Raw genomic sequence first — 15,352 nt, 5'->3', positions numbered from 1 at the left:
GGGGGGGGGAGAGATACAGGGAAAGTTATGTGTCTCCCACAAAGCCCTTGAGGGTTCCCTACTATGCAAGTAGGCATAACCCAGCAGCCAGAATCATTCAAATGGGCCACTGTTTTCCTATGTAGAGACTGTTGGGGGAGGGAGCTGAAAACAGAGGAGCAGATAATGGTAAGCTGGCATTAGCTATTTGGTAGAAAGGAGAGAAGGAAGCATGAAAGGGGGAGAAACTATGGGGGCTTTTGGGGAAGAGAATGAGGAAACAGTGGAAGAAGAGGAAATGAGATGCTCCTCCATAAGTCCTTGTGGGTTCTCAGTTGTTTCACTCTAATAGCAATACTGTACCAAATAATTACATGATTAGGAATTTCTTTTCAGAAGAAAAACCATTAACATTGAAGCTTGAACCTTCTGTAAGTCCAAGAAGTCATGTAGCAGATCTTCCTATACTATCCCTAAGCTACCTTTGCTGTTTCTATTTGATATCACATCCATTTTGATAGAAAGTAGCATTAATACACACATAGACTGTGAAATCACTGTGATCTTTTCAGTGTGAGAGAACTAAAAACTGCTGATCTCTGTCAGCTGCCAAAGTTAGTAGGAAATAAATAAATTTCAGCTGAGGGATGGGGGTGGAATTCATACTGGGTCTTGAGTATACTTTGAAAAGAACAGAACAGGTTGCTGCTAATTCTGGAAAGTTTCCTCCTTTCTGTGATATTGTATATTCACCCAACTTGCATGCGATGTTTTAGATATTTGAAAAATTGTGTTTTCTCCTTGCTTGCTTGCATTAGATTTATGCATCTGGGGGCTGGTGTGGAATGTTCAACACTTGTTTCTGCAGAGACTGCAAACAACAGTAGTGAAGCTGGCAATTTTCTGCATCCTTTGCAGTAAATCAGGAGAAGCTCTGAAATGTAAGGATGAAATTGACAAGAGGTATGCAATCCCATTGCAAGTGAATTCATTGCTCAAGTGAAAGGACTTCTATGGACTCAGTAAGGAAGTCAGTTTCACTGCTGCTTTTTGCAGAATTTGTACACAAATCCTCCAGGGTTGTACAAGATTATGCATTGTTTACATTATTTATATTTCTCTTTTCTCTTTGGACAATATTATACAATCTCTCTATTTCTCTGTCACACACACGCATACATGGATACACACACAGACATGGGAACACACACAGAAAGAAGAGAAAACCCCATGCCTCACCCCGGTTTCTTTTTTTTTTTGCCCTTCCTCACTTGGTCCTCTCGTTTGGCCTGCCACCACAACCTCCTGCCTTTGCTGCCAGTGTGGCTGGGCAAACCTACAGAATGTTAATTATGATCTTTCAAGATCTCTGTTGGCATTCTCTGTTCTGCAAATGATTTTAACCCCTCAATTGATGTTACACTTTTGAGACTTATCTGTAAACCTGATTGGGTTCCCTAAGTTTGTAGAAAAAATCCTTTTATCTATACCAGGGGTAGGGAACCTTTAACACTCAAAGAGCCATTTGGACCCGTTTTCCATGGGAAAAGAAAACATTTGGAGCCACAAATAATTTTTGACATTTAAAATAAAGATAACACTGTATATATTGGGTTTTTTTACCTTTTACTCCGCTCATTCTGAGAAGCGCATGGATGCATCCGCCCTGCTGCCTGCAGGGTGGGTAAGGATGGGGCCGGCGGCTCAGCTCGTGGAGCCGCAGTGCAAGGGCAGAAGAGCCACATGCAGCTCTCGAGCCGCAGGTTCCCTACCCCTGATCTATACATAGTTCTGTTGTTAAGATATTTTGATGTGTTCCGTAGGCCCATTATTCAGCTTTAGATATTTAGAATTATGAATACATATTCAGCATAATTTTCTCTTGTCCTGCTAGATTGGAATTTCATCCAATAGAATTAGTGATAAGGGTGGTCCATAATCAGTATCCACACCAATGCAATTACAAAATGCCCATGAGAAATGGAACATGATGAATTATTATGGAATCCGTGGACATTTCAAAATTAAATCACAAAAATGCAATGTGCATTTTGAATATTAATTGTGGCTACGTTGTATGTCCCTTAACCAGAAATCAATGTGCTTCTGGGGAATAATCACATAGTATCTCAGATATAGTGGGGTAGAAGTGCTTTTGCATATCCAGGAAAAATACTGTAACAGTTGAGATTATCAGTTGTATCATACTGTTATTACACTGGTATCTGTTAACAGTTAATATAATATATAATAGAAATGGCAACCCGCAACATAATGTTGAAGGTGTTGTGGTTTTAGGGTTAACAGCCTCTGGGTGCCGTGTGGACATTTCCTGGAATCAAGACTGATGTCCAGACCACAGAGATTAGTTCCCCTGGATAAAATGGCTGCTTTGGAGGATGAGCTCTATAACATTATTTCTTCCCCTCCCCAAACCTCCCCTTCTCAAGGTGCCGCCTCTTCAATCTCAAGCAATTTCCCAGCCTGGAGCTGGCAAGGCAAAGTGTTTAGTTCTCATCAGTATTGTAATTTTTGGGGAGGTGGTGTCCTCTTTTCTGCTTTTATCATTGTTAAGTTTTGGATTTATAAAAAGGTAATTCCTGGTATTGTTTTTTTAATATAATGTTACTGTTGATCAAATCTGATAGGAGAGGCAGAGGAGAAACACAGATTCTTCCTTTAAACTCTTCCTAGCAGAGGTGGCTGGAAGAAGGAGGCAGCCCTGGGAGACCCTTGTGAGTGAAAAGAAAGAAAAGGCAGCAAAGCTTAGAGCAAGACTTTACATGTTCTGATTTATTGTGGCTTTCCCCTTTCCCTTGGGCAGTCAAGGTAGAATCACAGTCACTTTGTTTATGTGAGGAGGAAAGTAAGCTATTTGCAGATTTGGGCTGAGCATGTGGTTTTCCAGCAGAGTTGTTTTGCTGGTTTTGCTCTTGAGTAGCCACAGCTGGCACACACCCTTTTTAGTTATCTCCACTAAACATGGCCTTGGAAAGGTTCCTGGCAGGATGGATTTCGGTGCTTAATCAGGAATGCTTTGTCAGTCAGTTGTTTTCCCTCCACTCTTGTTCTCCAGCTATATGACATAAAATTTAGCTGGTAAGTTGGAGGACTTCCGTTCAACTCTGGATTTCCTGTTTAGTGAGTTTGGGAACCCTCTGAATTTGCTGTATATTTATTTATTCATTTATTTGGATTTCATAGACCGCCTCATCCCCGAAGGGCTCTAGGCGGTTTACAACAACAACATCCATAATCAATAATTAAAACAACAATTAAAAACCCTTACAATTCAATAAGCAGCGTACCAATCTCTAAACAGAGACAGCTTAAAAATCCCATATTGGGGGCGCCCGTTCCTAAGGTTGGGAGGCCAAAAGGTAAAAAAAAAAAGGCATTGCCGAAGTTGGCAAAATATGGCAGGGGTCTCACAAGGGGGCAGCCAATCCAAAGGCCTGGTGGAACAACTCAGTTTTACAGGCCCTGCGGAACTCACCAAAGTCCCGCAGGGCCCGAACAGCTGGTGGGAGAGTGTTCCACCAGGCAGGGGCCAGGGCTGTAAAGACCCTGGCCTGGGTAGAGGCCTGCCGCATCATTGAGGGGTGGGGGATTTCCAGTAACTTTGCCGCCACAGAACGCAGCGGCCTATTTGGGACATATGGGGTAAGACTGTCCTGCAGGTATGAGGGCCCCAAGCCGCGAAGGGCCTTAAAGGTTAATACCAGCACCTTGAAGACGACCGGGAGCCAGTGCAGATGGCGCAATACAGGGGTAATATGATCTTGAAAGGTCCTGGACAATTACGCACAAGATTTTTGCTGTGTGGTGGAGATGAATGTCTGCCACATGTTTTGCTGTATGGACATATTTCCTCTAGCCACTTTCACTTTCTACTCTCTCTGTGACAAGCAAATCCACTTATAGCATGATTTTAATTTTGGTTCACTGACAGAGTGGGACAGATTTGGCAGTGGGCATAATTTGTTCCAAACTTCTTCCCTCCACCTGCATATTTACATATCCACAGATTAGGGAACATTTGACTATTACAATGCATGATATGCAGTAGTATAAAAACTAGTGGATGCATGTCTTTTGCCAGGAAAATACCTTAGTATTTGGCATGACTGTATATTCCAGATAAATTTGTAGTGTATCCACTTCAAGTAGTCTTTTGATGTATTTTATTTTGGAACAATATCTTTCCTTCCTTCCCTGTCCTGTCCTGATTGTGTTAGCTGATTATTCTGTTTGAGGTCCATGTCTTCCTGTAGTATGTGGTTTGGCTTACTTGAATAATATGAACCTTTGTTTTTTAGTTGCCTTTCTGAAATTTGGATTTCATAGGTAGATGGATGTTATTGTGTAGGTGGTCTAGTTTTGAGGCATGGGCTTGATTTGATGACCTTTTTCCTTGCTTGCTAAATTCCTTGCTTACATAAAGAGTTGCACACACCAGTATATGTTTGTAATAGAGTTTGAACTCCTTCTGTAGTATTATATCATTTATATAGAAGATGCTATTTTCCAGTATTTATTACATGGAAAGTGCATGCGAAGTAGGCAAAAACCTTTAACTGGTGAGAGTTTCCTTGTCATTTTCAGTTTACTCTAACCACTAATTAACCCCATGATTGGTTGACCAGTTCGAGAGTTGAAGTGATATCCCAGAGGCTGAAGTCTTTGAAAATGTCCTGCAAGCCTGTATTTTCTCACATGATACTGCTTATGAACTGTCACAGTATTTCTACACAGTTACTTTGCAACTTTCATTCTTCAGAGTGATTTTTTTGCCCTTTCATACCAAACTAAACGCAGATGTTAAAAAAACCTTAGCCATAGATTTGCCTAATGCACACTTAACACATTTGATAATTAGGTGGAAAAGTCAGTTTCATATATTTCAGAGATCACATTTCATACGCCTTTACATTTTTAAAAGTGTGCATGAGAGAGTGAGAATGCCAGAAAGACAGAGAGAGAAAGCACTAATGTAACATTATCTTAATTGTGTTAATGCAGTAGCTTTGTATGCAGTCTCATTGTACATCTGGCAAGCTTTTTCGTTTTCAGTAATTACCAAATAGCTGTTCATATCTGACCAATTACCTTAATAAAAGAGAGGATCTTAAAAATAATGCTTTAAGAACACTGCTGTATTCTGTAGGCATAAAGCCATAAATGTTAATTTCATTCGCAATCTTCATACATTTTAGTCATATTGACAGCGTTCACATTAACCTCAAATATTTACTACCAAAATATGAATAATTTTTTAAAAGCACTTCTTAAAAAAATGACACTCTTAGCAACTGAGAACCATACAATCAACACATGATTGATGTATAACAAAAAGGGTCATCCTGTTATAAAGAGAGCTGAACTGGGAAGAATCAAGAGTTGCTTTTTCTTCTTACCATATAACCATTTTAGGGCTTCTCCTCAAATGGTATTTTATCCAGTATTCACACATGGCTATCAGGGTACAGATGGGTTCCAAATATGACTTTTTGCAAAAGGTGATGGGAGATAATTGCTTCCAGCTCTTCTCCTCTCTTACTCTCAGATTTGCTCTCTCTCTTTAAGGTTCTTTGACTAGGAATTATTATGAAGTAAAATGCATTAGTTAAATGTACTTCTCAGATCACAAAATGCTACAGGATATATGAGATGCCAAGGAAATTCACAACCAGAAATGGCTGTCAAAAGCTTTAATAGTCTGGACTAACACTTTTGTCAATGAAATAGTGACACACTGATTTGCTAGTAACTTGAAAAAGCTGTGAAACAACTAACAACCATTAGGCCTCAATCTGCATTTGCTAGGCTTGTCAAGAGCAGAAGGCAGACCCTTATCCTGAGTATGGGTACTGTTCAACTCTGGAAAAAAATGATGTGTATGTGTTCCAGCCTCCACCAAGAGGAAACAGATCCCTGCATGCATGTATCTCCATGTATCTTCCTGTTTTGTGAAATCATGACTAGGGATTTTTCAGGTGATTAAAAAATGTTTTGAGCCTGAAATGAGAAAGGGCAAATGCACATGCTATAGAATGGCTTGGTGACTGTAGCAATGTTGAGACTTTAGCTGCAGGGAGCAATTTTCAAACTGTGTTCCATGAACACAGGTGGTTCCTTGGAAGATTATTAGGACTCCTCAGTAATTTTAATGAATGATTGATAATTAAAACATAGTGAATTATTTCGTACTGAAGTAATCTTGAATAGTAATTGTAGCATAATGACATAGTGTTTTTAATAAGTTTGAGCAATACTGCAAAAATGGGTAAAATTTGGATTCAGCGTTATTGGGCTTTAAAATTATCGTTAAAGCTGAATAAGCCAAATATTTGATTTGATAAACCAGAATATTTTTGGATTTTCTGAAAAATCTGAAAAAATAAAATTCATTTGAATGTTTAGGTATTTTTAATGGGATTTTTTTGGGTTTTGGCCTGTAGGGAGGTATATTTTTTAAGCTTGAGGATACCACCCAGGTTTGGTAAAGTTTGGGTAAGGGGGTCCAATTTTATGGATCCCCAAAGGGGTGCCCCCATCCTTCATTGTTTCCAATGGGAGCTAATAGGAGATGGAAGCTACCTTTTTGAGAGTCCATAACATTTCACCCCTGAACCAAACTTCATCAAGAGAATCTCCTGAAGATACCCAGCGATTTTGGTGCCACTAGCTTAACAAATGAGCCCCTGATAGGCATCCCAAGAAATTTCCCCCGATTCTCCCTTTGAACTGACCTTGCAGCCAATGGGACATTTCTGGTGTGCGTAAGCAGGGTGCACATTTTTCAATGTAGAGGCACCAGACTTTCAGGTTGGCTTCAGGAGACAGCCCTGGCAAAAGCACCCAGGTTTGGTGAACTTTGCTTCTGGGGGTTCAATTTTATGGGTCCCCAAAAGGATAGGGCCTATCTCCCACTTCCCCTTGAAGCGAAGTTCACCAAACCTGGGTGCTGGAAAAATGTGCAGAAATGCCCAGAAAGTCCCCATTGACTACAATGGAGCCATGTCAGATCAGAGACTCTGCTAGGCTCTTTGGCAAGTTCTATGTTGTGAAAAAGTAATTGTTTTTCCCACCATAGACTTAAATGGGACTTTCTGTTATGCCCAGCTAGCTCTGTGCTGGAGATTTTATTGGGGGCTCTGGTGGGGTTTTTGTTTTGGGTAGGAGCACCAAATTTCCTGCAGGGCTGCTTATGAGTCTCCTCAAAGGAACCAGACAACTTTGCTGAAGTTTGGATGGTTGGGGACTCATTCTGTGGGTACTGGGTTCACCTTTAATAGGGTGCCCATAGCATTTGCTCCGCTCAAGCAAACTTCACTGAAGTTGGCTGGTTCCTTTCAGGAGACTCACCAGCAGCCCTGTGGGAAATTTGGTGCCCCTACCCAGAGCAAGACCCAGAGCCCCTCCCATTGAAATCTCTATAACAGAGCCAGCTGGGCATAACAGCAAGTCTCACCCCATCCTATACCTCCCACTGTTTCAATTGAACCCACTGTTCAATTGAACCCCCATCCTACACCTACCACTGTTTCAATTTAACTTCACCTGAGACTGAAAGATACACAACCCTCCACAACCTTCTCTAAACTAAAGTGGGGAGACCCACAGACCTGCCCAGCCTACACCAAGACCTACCAGAGGGAAAAAAAGAAACAACTTCAGAAACCACTTCTAAGGAAAAGCAAAATCTAAACCTCCAAATAGTTTGGAATGAAAAGCTAAGACTAATCAAACTGAAATGGAGAAGCAACTTAACAGAAACAAAGGGAGAAATTCAAATGACCCAAACCATACCCAAAAAAGCCCAGAAGTCAAGTTCTAATCTGAACAAAAGCAAAGTAAGAACAGAAGCAGTGGCACACGGGGAGGGAATCAAACTGGGAAAAACTTATACAGAAATGTAACAAAAGCAAACTAATAGTAAAACAAGGGAAAACCACAAGCTACAGTCCTTCTTTAAGTAGATTTTAACCAAAAATAGGCCCGTGAGGGATTGGCCTAAGGCCTAACCCCCCCCCCCCCCGCACACCCTCAAAACCTGAATGAAACAAAGAAAATGCTGCTAGCAGCAACTTAACAACAGTAAAACAATTGAACAAACTACAAATTAAACTCTAGAGGAGCCATCGGGCCTACACCATCAGCCTCCCCACCCCACCAAAAACCAACAGGAAAGCAATACACTTTTAACTGTTAGTAAAATCAAAATTTTTAAAAGTAAAACTTAGTTAGTTAAATTAAAATCAAACCCTTCACTGCCTTCTCCTCTCCAGGCAGGTCTCTTCTGCAGGGCTGGTGTGAACCATGAAGGCAGGCTCCTCTGACTAATCAACAGATAGAGGGAGGACAAGTTCAAGGCTATTGAACTATCACTCTATGTCTCTGGAGTCTCTGGCACAGAATGGGTTGGGTAGGAACCAGCACTGCAACTTATACTTTTGGGCCAGCCAGGCACACAACCAAAATCAGGAGTTTGAATATCCCAGGAAATAAAAACCTTCCCTGATTGGTCAAGGAGCAGTGTTGAGCAGTTATTCTCACACTTTATTGACCAGATTAAACTTTTCCCCTCCTCTTGTGTCCTGTCCCTCAAGATGCAACTCTGCAAAGACTTGGGTAGCTAGCTGGGTCTCTGCAGAAATGCATTGGCAATCATTGGCTAAGTCACACCCAGACCTCTCCAATTTGTTGTCCTGGTAACAAATTATCAAAAAACAAAGAGAGATGGCAGCCTGAGGCAGAGCCTCTTCAAACAGCACAATTGCTGCTGCTGGGCTTCAGCCTGGTTCCCACAGATCATACAAGAGAGCCCCCTACACAGACAGCAATGAAAGGTAAGTGTGACAGACTGCATGTGAAAAGTTAATTTTAAAGTGCTGTTCTGGCAAAGAAAGGGAATATAATGAGTTAACCTGAAACTCTACCTGATTGGCTGGCTGGTACTGCAGCTGTGTATAAAAGACCAGAAGATGTGTGTTTGGGAGGACAATGAAAGGAAAATTCTCAGAGATGAGATAAAGAAGGCTTTGCTTCTCAAGAGGCTGGATACCCAGTTTTTGGTGAAGGACCGGGAAAGCCTAGGCTGTGTGTGAAACCTGAGCCTAGGTCCTAGAAAAACAACATCACAGGGATAACAAGAGCTTGTTTATAGGTCTCTGCAATAGTGGCATACCTGCAATGGAGACATGGGGAGTCAAATGTCTCTGGGTGCCCCTTGTGGGGGGCACAAGAAATGCAGGTCGGCTTATGGTTTTGGGGTATTTTTAGTGTTTTTTCTGTTTTTGGCCTGCAGGAGATGCAATTTTTAGGCTAGCAGCACCAAAATTTCAGGCATTTTTCAGGAAACTCCTTTGATGATATCTCTAGATTAGGTGAGGTTTGGTTCAGGGGGTCCAAATTTGTGGACTCCCAAAGTGGGTGCCGCATCCCCCATTGTTTTCAATGGGAGCTAAAAGGAGATGGGGGCTACACCTTTGAGGGTCCATAACTTTGGACTCCCTGAACCAAACTTCACCAAACCTGGGTGGTATCATCAGGAGGGGCTCCTGAAGATACTCTGACATTTTGGTGCTGCTATCTTAATAATTGCACCCCTGATAGCAGGAACCCCCCACATTTCCCCAGATTCTCCTTTTAAAACAACCCCCTTCGGCATGGATTTAAAGGGAGAATCTGATGCCCCCAGTTTAAATATTGAAAGTGATGCTGTTTCAGGGTGGTGGATAATCCACCCCCAAACAGCATCACTTTCAATGTAATTTTAACTGGGGACCCCACATTCTTCCTTTAAGATGGATTTAAAAGGAGAATATGGGCTCCCTAGTTTAAACACAATTGAAAGTGATGCTGTTTAGGGGTGGGTTCCAGCATCACAGTGGCAGCTCATGGGGGGGGGCGGACTCAGATTTTGCACCGGGCTCCTTTTTCCCTAGGTATGCCTTTGCTCTGTAGAGAAAGTGTCTAGATATGTGACAGTGAAGTCTCTGAGGGTGTTTGTTATTTAATTGGCATTGTCAGGAGTGGGTTTCCAGGTGGACCACCCCAGAGCCTGCTCTGAGAAGCCCAGTGTGCTTCCCTTTTAGTGAAAGGAGTAGGATATTTTAGTATTTGTCAAGTGAAAGGAGTAGGATATTTTAGTATTTGTCAAGATCTGTGAAAGAAAGATTTTTCCTGTGAAAGACGTTTAATATAAGGAAGTTTTGTTAGTACTGAGTCAAAGAACTGTCTGAAAAACTAAAGTGTTTATCGAAGTATTCCTACCAGAGAGAACAAAAAGCTCAACTATCTATGTAACTTATTTTCTTGTAAATGTATAAATAAACGTTCCATCTTTGTTTGCTAATAAACTTCAAGGAGTCATTTAACAGTGCCCAATCCAGCCCGACAAGAGCAATCAGTTTTGGTAGGGAAAAGAAAAATCCCCTCCCTCCCCTCCCTTGCATGCCACCCCTCATTCCCCTCCCCCTCCCCCTGCTAGGGTGGGTGGGGCAGGTCCAGATGCCGGGCCCCCTCCCCTCCCTTGCATGCTACCCTCACTCCCTCCCCATCCTTTGCATGCCACCCCTTGCATGCTATCAATATTCTCTCAGTGGTGGCAGTTAGAATAAACCTGACAGGATCTCCTGAAGATCATTAGGTGTGTGCTTGCTCGCTCAGCCCTAGCCCACTGTTACAAGTGTTGTTGTAGGGCAGTGGTGGCAAACCTTTGGCACTCCAGATGTTATGGACTACAATTCCCATCAGCCCCTGCCAGCATGGCCAATTGGCCATGCTGGCAGGGGCTGATGAGAATTGTAGTCCAAAACATCTGGAGTGCCAAAGGTTCGCCACCATGGTTGTAGGGCATAGAGATACCCTTCTTCCTTTACAGTAAGTATTGGGGGGATTCTCTGTGGGGGGATTCTGTAGTTTGAACTAGATGCTAGGAAAAATTTGTTTAAAGGGAGTCCAAAGCAGTTTTTGAGGCTTCTTATAATCTTTAAATTCCCTGAAGATGCCCACTTTCTATCTCGAAGCCATTCTGCATTTGAGGAATTCCCAGTCTGAAGTTTGTATTCAAAGGCCTGAGATAATGCAAACCAAAATCCGATTCTTGCAGTGATTTGGCTTTTGTTGTGCCATTTGGACATACCGAATTGCCAAGCCTACTTGCCAACTGAGGGCCTTGAAAATATTTCTGTGGGGAACATTTCATTTAACAGCAACCATGCTGAAGAAAGTCATTTATGATATGAAGATCTTACTTCCCTATCAAAAGGACTTTGGACCCTTCGTTTACATAAAATTCTCAGGGGAACATTCTTCTTGGGGCTCTAGCTTGCAGAATATGAATTTTTAAATAGTAATGAACCCAAAAAACTTTTACTTGATTTGAGAAAAACAGAATGCCAATCAGGCAGATGACAATGGGATAGGGGGTTTTTTTGGAGGGAGGGTGTCATTTCCATATGAAATTGAAAACAGTGCTGTAGACATTATTATCCTGCTGTATATAGTAATTTTCTAACTATGCCATTCATTTTAACACATTTTTGTATACTTCTTCCAAAATATGATTTTCCCGTAACGAAGGTGGAAAAGAATAAATTGGTATGTATACCATGGGAAACTATAGCACTTTTGCCCTACTCTCAGCTCTTTGCCCTACTCTCAGCACTTTTGCCCTACTCTCAGCTCTCTCAGCCACTATAATATCACTACTAGCCTTCAGCTCTCATAGAGCCTAATGTTGAAAGATAAATAAATACTTATTTGTTAAATAAGTTAAATACTTGTTTGTAGCTACGTATTGCTCTGACTTAAAACAGTGGAGGCGAATAAACTGCAGTGATGCTTTAAATACTCATAGTATGCAAGAGATCCATGAGAATCCAGTCCATTGAAGAAGTAGTGTGATGCACACTAGTAGTAGATGCCAATTCTTTTGTTATGTAAAACTATTAGCTCCTCCTTTTGACAGTGGCAACAGAAGCAAACACCTCTGCAAGAACAAAAAGAAAGGCTATGTCATGTTTGCATTGGGTAAATAGCAAAGAATGCTTCAGCCTACTTTTTTAGCTGTTCAAGAAGTAAATACAGTGAATATGTGGTTGGATAGTATATATAGTATATGTCAAGTGGTGTTTAACCCTGAACAGGAGAAATGCAATATGAATAAACTGGGGGAAGAAAAATTCTGTAGAGTAGAATGGTTCCAGACACAGGCTTTTCTAGAGGCTGTTCTGAATTTAAACTCTTTAAATGTCTGAATAGTTTGAGATTAGTTAGATGGGCATGAATTGGTGAGAATTACCTTTGGGAGAAGCATAAGAAGGTAAGGCAGCTGAACAAAAGAAGTTAACAGTGCTGACAAAACTGGAGTGGTCTGATTTTTTCCTCTCTTTAATAATTCCTTAGTACATTCTGATTTGTAGGTGATGGAATGCTATGTTTCTTCCCAATTAGTTAAGGACTCAAAAACATGCAATCACTACTTGTTAAAATACTGCAAATAGCACAAAGTTGTGTTGCTGAAATCTTTTACTTGCCAAATGTTAATAATGATTATTCACTCTGCATGCAAAGTAGGAGTTCAATGTAAGTTGTGCTGACATTTCAAGGAAATTGGTTTCTTTTTAAAAGGTGGGGAACCATTTTCTCTTAAAAGAAAAAGATAGAGATAGCTCAGTATTCTCTAGTCCAGCATCTGTGGGTGCCATGATGCCTGCTGGCACTTCTCCAGGCCCCACCATGTGTTTCGAGGAAGTTGGTGAAGCAAATGTGAAGGCAAGGCTCATGATTGGCTGCCCACATACAAATAAAGGGACTCTTTCCCTTGGTGGTCTTCTAGTCATGTTGTTATCCCCATTCCTCTCTCTGAGCGTTATTCTTCTTCCCCCTTCTCCAGTGTGTGTGTGCACAAACATCCTTTCTGCGCTGCCCTGATACTCATTTTGTGGTGGTACACAGTACCCTCTTTCAAAATAGGATAGATACCTGAAGGCTCAAAATGGTTAGGGCACCCTGTTATAGCAAATGTTGGAATCTCATTGTGTGGTCCAATGTGGTTGTTAGTTGTACATTCCTGATGCAGACATTGTGGGCATATGGCTTTGTTCAACTATTGAAGATGATGAGTTGTCAAAATTTTGTGCTGGAAGAACTTATGTCAATAAGATACATTTGAGTTTTTGAAACTATAGTAGATTATTTATTTGACCATAATTGTTTATTTTTTCACTACCAGCCAGCCGGTGTGCTGCGCAATTTCTTGGGTAAATTGTGTTCATTCTGGAATTTATTTTGCCAAATATTTCAATAAGGCGCACCGAATCGCCAAGCCTATTTATTATATTATGCCAACAAAATACTAATCATATGTTAAAGAATGACATTGGAGTAGGCAGTTTGCGATTTCTAATGGATGTCAAGATCTTCATTAATATGCACATTAACAGAACATAATTGACTGGAAGCCAGATGGACAGTGGCAAAATACTTAATAATGAACCTCTTCAGTGTAATATTTGCTGCCTGAAGGAGAACAATAAAAGCATCCACATTTCCTTTAATGTCCTTCAATAAAATGTTGGCTTATTAGCAAGCAAAATGATAGTGCTGTTTGAGGTCTTTAAATATTTCACTTCTCCAAATCAGTTAAGACATGAATGTAAGAATGTACCAAGAGAGATGAGGAAATATTATCATGATGGGCATGATTTTTCTTAGTGACAGAATTAGGAACTTAGGTCATTTGATTCAAGCAAGTTTCCCAAACTCAGTATTGTTGTCTAAGAGCACCTTGACTGGATGAAAACACTTAAAATACTTGTCACAGAGGTGGCACTACTTTATTAGGCTGAAGTGTCTTTTACCTGCTGCATCATAAAACAGTCCATTGGTAGACTTACCCTGAAGGGGCCTTCTCCTGGACGGCGACGAGGGCATCCTGGATTGCGAGTGAGTCTGTAGCTCATTCTCAGGGTTGGCAGGATCCTATTTTTTTTTGTTGTCACTTCCTGGATCCAGTATTTAGGAGTAACAAAGCAGTATAAGAGAAACGTTCTCTAACAGGTAAGAAGAAACATTAGGAAGTAACAACATATAAATGTGGCAACAAGCCTAAACACATGCTCCTAACAAGGGCTGTAATGATTGAATTTGTAGCTAACAGCTTATCGAGTGGTTGCGGTGAGTGCTCATTATGCTTGAAAACGTAGTAGCGGTCCGATGATCAGTGTTGATTCGTTCTTCGGGAAGGGGCCAGGGATACCCTCGCCGCTTAGCCCAGGAGAAGGTCCTTACAGGGTAAGCTCTACCAATGGACCGTTCTCCTGGAGGCTGCAGGGTTTCCGGGCATCCTGATTGGGACCTCCCAGATAGTATCCCCTATCGGGTGGGATTAGTCACCGAATATGTGCTCTAGAACTGTGTATCGGCTAGCCGTGGTCAGTGTCAAGCTAAAGATTGTAATCTGTATCGTGTTTAATGAATGAAGTGAAGAAGAGGACCATGTGGCTGTCACTTGCAGATGTTCTTTCCACCGGCACTTCGCCGCCGGTAGGCTGGCGTTTGTTGCTGCACTTCTGGTGGAATGCGCCGTGATTCCTGGTGGAACAGGAGTGTTAGACGATCTGTAGGCTTCAGAGATGCAGGACCTTATAGTTGAGCTGATGGCAGCTCTGGACATTTGTGCACCTAGGTTAGGTGGCCAAGGAGGCGTTGATGAGTAAGGAGTTCAGTTTTCTGATGCCTTCTGTGCGTTGAATGATGTAGGCTTTTCAGGAGTTCCTCCTGGAGCGTCTAAGGTTGTGCCAGAAGAACCTCCTACACTTTGGAGTGTTCTTCGGATTGGGAAAGCAATGAAGGAAGAATGAGTTCCTGAGCAAGATGAAATGCTGACCTTATCTTTGAGAGGGATGAGAAGTTGGGTCCAGACAGCGATAACTACCTTTGTTCTTGTGAAATACGACAATTGTGAGTTGATGGACGAGTCGCTGCGGAGTTCTGAGACTCCTCCTTATTGAGGTGATGGCTACAAAAGGAATATTAGCGTTTCTATCTGAGCCATCCTCAAGGATTATGGACTGGATTGGGCTCGAAAGGTGGCTTTGTGAGGGAGTTCAGCAGCTATATTAAGTTTCCATGAAGGGAAGCTGATGGATGACTGGCGGTTGCATTTAAGGGTGAGCTCCCGTGAAGAATCTGACAATAAACCCGAGGTGTCTGGAGGCAGTGATACCTTGTAGCCGAGGTCCAAACCGTAGATAATGCCGCCAGTTGCCTCTCTTCAGGAGTTGAGCTCTCACCGAGGCTCTTTTCGCTCATTCCTCCTGCGAAAGGTATGCCACAGAACCACGGGAGATCCAGGATGGAT

The 15,352-nt window shown here is 41.7% G+C and overlaps 1 protein-coding gene across 4 annotated transcripts in view; it reads left to right on the top strand.

Moving 5' to 3' along the window:
• Positions 1-15,352, top strand: part of TAFA5 (TAFA chemokine like family member 5) — a 420,937-nt gene that overhangs the window by 186,811 nt on the left and 218,774 nt on the right. The gene's annotated exons all lie outside the window — the stretch shown is intronic.

This window comes from Sphaerodactylus townsendi, linkage group LG06 (assembly GCF_021028975.2).
Source record: "Sphaerodactylus townsendi isolate TG3544 linkage group LG06, MPM_Stown_v2.3, whole genome shotgun sequence".
NCBI lineage: Eukaryota > Metazoa > Chordata > Lepidosauria > Squamata > Sphaerodactylidae > Sphaerodactylus > Sphaerodactylus townsendi.
This window is presented reverse-complemented; position numbering and strand designations above follow the sequence as displayed.